Consider the following 4,733-nt stretch of genomic DNA (forward strand, 5'->3'; position numbering starts at 1 on the left):
CCTCTGCAGCCGGCTTCCCTGCTCCGATACCTGGGAGCTCTGCCACACTCAGTCACCCCCGGTCTTCCTGTGACCCCAAGGGTCCTGAGACCACACTGTCCCGGAGGGTTCCACCCCCCGCTTAGCCACCGGAGTGACGTCCCAGAGCGGAGCAGACTTTTAAAATTTCCGATTTTGTGCTCCACGGCTCTATCACTTGCCAGAAGCGGCCGACGGAGGCCCCTGCCCCGCTGTCTATCCTCCCGAATATCGCCTCGGATTCACTTCTCCACAGGTCCTACCTTCCAGAAAGTGGTCGCTTTTCTGTTCAGAGTTGTTGCTATTCCTTTCTTCGATCTCCTGTTGAGTTTGTAGGTGTTCTGAATGGTTTGATCCCTATCCAGCTGAATTCCTGAGACCAGACAAAATCCAGGTCTTCTACTCCTCTGCCATCTTGCTCCACCCCCCTGAAATAAAGTTTTTAAAAAGCTGATGATGGATCGGTCTTTTGCTTTCTGAAGTAAAGCAGTCAAGAGGACCTGAGTAAAACTGAAAGTCCCAGTATAATTCTCCCACAGTGTGATGGGTGGCTTGAGAGATCACCTAGGGCCAAGGCAGCTCTCCTCTCCTGCCTTGGTGTTAGTTTTGAGGTGTCGAGGTTAATACTCTCCTCTTCTTCCATCTTTATACATCATTTGGAGATTACAATTTCCAGAAAGTGCCAGTCAGGAGATTGTGGGGTGATGGTGTCTTAAGAGAGAATCCCTGTGACTTCCAAGAACTAAGAAAAATGTTCAAAAGAAGAGAAATGAGGGATACTTGCTGTGCCTACCAAAACTTAAAAATAATTTAGGCTAAATATCATAGCACTGATGAAAGAATCAAAAACAGATGGATTGAAAAAAAAAGCAGATGGCCTTGGAAGCAATCAACAGTTCATAAGAAAATAATGCATAATAATGCATACATAGAAAAAGAACGCCACACACAGAACTCACATGAAGAAATAATTATTTAAAAGTATTGGTAGGGCAATTGGCTAGATGATTTGGGTAAAAGTTAAATTAAACCATACCCTACAATTTCTGTTGGTTTAAAGAGTTGGATTTTGTCAATGCTATTCATAAACCATTTAGTTGTTTTATAATGAGATTTTTTTAAGATGGAATAATTGATATTTTATGTTCTAGATTCTCCAGCAAATTTAATTGTAAGTTTGTTTTTTCTCTGGGTAATTTTACTTCCTTATGCTAGATATTCTACTACTCTACAAATTTCATATTCTAGGAACAGAGCATGTCCAGTGTAATTCTCATTGTTGTTACTGTTTGAAGGACCCTCTGAATGTGCCTACCAAGAAATTAAAGTCATTATTGTGGAAGAGGAAGAAGCATGACAGACTTCCCCTTAGATCATTTTCCCACATGGAGAAGAGAGACAGGTTCCTATCCCAGCTTCAGTCTTATGGTGACTTGTAGATGTTCCTCTATGATTAATGACACCATTTTCTCCATCATTGACATAACTCTGAAGTACCTTCTAATTACTGCAAAGGGAAGGAGGCTATGCATAAAGGACATGAAAAATAGCAAATAGAGAAAAGGTCTGAGTCTATAAAATTAAAAAAAATGTTTGTACATAGACTATATAAACTACAATACCAGGCTAAAAACAAATTAAAAAATATATAAACAAGTAGATAAGCAAAATTAAATTAATATTGTTGTTTAAAAAGTTCATATAATTTGATAAGTCAAGTAACCCAATAAAAATTGACGAAGATTAACATAACAATAAAAAATTAAAAAAATAAAATTAAAAAAAATTGATAATAGGATTCTCATGGAGAAATAATACATGAAGGCATATTCTACCTCACTACTGATCAAAAGAATTACAGATTAAAATAATTTAAGATATCTTTTCCACCCACAAATTAGCTGAGATTCTTTTAAAGATAATATTTGTTGGGTTGCAAGGAAACTTACAGCTCTCGCAAAATGGTAGTGAGAGAACCAAAGGCCCTATCTTTCTAGAGGACGATGTTGGGACTATGTATCAAAATCCCTAGAAGATTAACACATTTGACCCATAGATTTTACAGATAGGAACTAGCTTAATTAGTCCCTCCTCTCTCTGTCTCTCAAAATAAATAAATCTTTATTTTTAAAAAGATTTTATTTATTAGATATAGAGAGACAGCAAGAGAGGGAACACAAGCAGGGGGAGTGGGTGAGGGAGAAGTGAGCAGGGAGCCCAGTGCAGGGCTCTATCCCAGGACCCTGGGATCATGACCTGAGCCAAAGGCAGACGCTTAACAACTGAGCCACCCAGCGCCCAATAAATAAATCTTAAAAAAAATAAAGCAAGTAGAGACTAATTCTCAAAGATCTTGTGGAATTGGACTAAGCAGATCAATCTTTCTGCAAAGGAGTAAACAAATATGGGGAAAAATGAAATAGGTTTTTATCTTATGATGTGCTGAATTCACAGTGATGTACTAAATAAATATTTGAGTATCCTTTACATGCAAAATCTTCTGTTATGGCCTTTGTATACACTGTTGCATTGAATCCGTATAGCAGCCCTCATACCAGTGTGGATGAAGAGTTGGGGCTTAGAGAAGTCATGCGGTCCCACAGCTTTCGAGGAGTCTCATGATTTGAACTGTGTTCTTCCTACTACACCAAAGGAAACTCTGTCAGAAGAGCTGATTTGGGGCAATCTATTTTTTTGCATTTCATGTTGACAAAACAAGATATGGGAAAGTGCTTGGGATTTAAACAGAGTTTTTAAACTATTGCTATTTCCTATATGTAGATTATTTTTCCAAAATAAGATGACTTAGAATTTTGGATAGATATCCAGCCACCTTAAAACTTTGAAATCTAACCTGCAAAGTTTTTGTGATAGTCTAATCAAAATTTATGTAGATGGTTGTTTTATTCCAAGACCAGCATGTGCAGAGAAAATCATTATAGAAGAGTGTTAGGTAATTAGTAAAATAAAAATATCATCTGAAAGTTGAATTTTTTTAAGGATACTTAGGCTTTCTTGGGATTTATAATATATGGAGGATGGTTTATTTTTCTTATTAACATTATATTAAGTCCTGTTTTACTTTTGCTTATTAGAATTTTTACATTATATGTGCACACACTTTTTGGTCTGATAATTTTTATAGCTTTATTTTTAAATTATGACCTCCCCTTCCCCAAGCTCTCAGAATTTTATACTTTAACCTTTAACCCTTTTCAACAAACTATGCTTTGAACCACATTGACTGAGCTTTCTGTTGTTCATCTTTTATAAAAACTACTCTGTATTTCAGTAGATCTCTATAAATTTATTTTCTTTCAAAGATGGAAAGAGTAAAAAAATTTAATTCAAATCTGCTAGAAATGGATGAGAATTTCCCACATAGCTATTCCTGAGTTATGGTATTTTTTCCCAACAGCTGTTTAATAGTTACGTCTGATCTTATAAGCAAGTTATATGTTCAGGACATAGTGTGGCCTCCTTTGTTCAGTGTAAAGCATGGGAACATTATGCTTTACTCAGTGACATTTTCCAGATCATGTTGCCTTTAAAAAATGCAGTAAAAATTCTCTCATAGTGTTTGAAAAGTGCTGATTTAAACTGAATTTCTAAGGTTTATAAGTAAAGTGCAGTTTCTTAACAATGAAGGAAATTCACACCAGAGTGATAAGAGAAATTCTTAATCAAGTAGAAATTTGAATACCACATTTATTTCCAACCTAATGCCATTAATATTTAGATGCTTTTTAAATATTTTCACATTTATGCCCTCTTTCTGTATTTTTTATAATTTTTAAAATTAATTAAAACTGTCCCTTATTTTCAGAATATTTATCTTGATCTTTCACAGTCGCTAGACTTTGTGTGCCTCTTTACATATTAAAGGGGAAAGAGTTGGAATTGATATATTTGAAGTACCAAGTTTCATGACCTAATTTGACAAAAAGTATGATTGAATTCCAAAATGCATTACAACATTGTTTTGTATAATCACAAGTGGTGACGAATTAAGGTTCTAAAATTTGATAGTTGGCTGAGTCCTGACATTTTCTCATTTTGCTCTCTTAGAACTTTGTTACAATTTGTAAATGAGGCTAAATTTCTGGACACTTTAATTCTGATTTAAAAGGATTTGGCATTTGAAACTTCCAAAGATCATGGGAATTACTTATTGAGGGCTTATTGTGGATCAAGCACTATTCTAAACATGAACATATTTGACAGTTTTGCAGCCAGCAATCAAGGAATTAAAGAATTTCTCTTGGAAGTCAACAACTGTGGCCTTGATTCTTGTTCCCAGTGCTGAATGGGGTCATGAGCTCGTATCTTCTGCTTGGAAAACCATTTATAGATAACCCCAGTTACCTCTGGAGTTCCTTCTGCCAATTTAATAACCAGATTAGCAATATATGAAAAGCAGACAGTCCTTATAAGCTCACTACAATAGGAGGCATCTTAATGTATCAACTATCTATGCAATTAAGTTTAAGACCCATGTTGGGAGCAAGTACATACAAGTATAAAGACAAGCATTTTATCAGTTTTACTTACAACTCAGTGGAGCTATTACTCAAAAACCTTCAGGTAGAAGTTCAAGTATAGCTGGGATGTTCTTGAATTAGTTATTCTCTTGGAAGATCTTGTTTACTTTCTTTGCATACCAACATCCAACACTATTCAGGCACTCTGCCTTGAAATAATTACTTTTTTGGTCT

Source organism: Leptonychotes weddellii, chromosome 2, assembly GCF_054177405.1.
Source record: "Leptonychotes weddellii isolate Sample4059 chromosome 2, ASM5417740v2, whole genome shotgun sequence".
Lineage (NCBI taxonomy): Eukaryota > Metazoa > Chordata > Mammalia > Carnivora > Phocidae > Leptonychotes > Leptonychotes weddellii.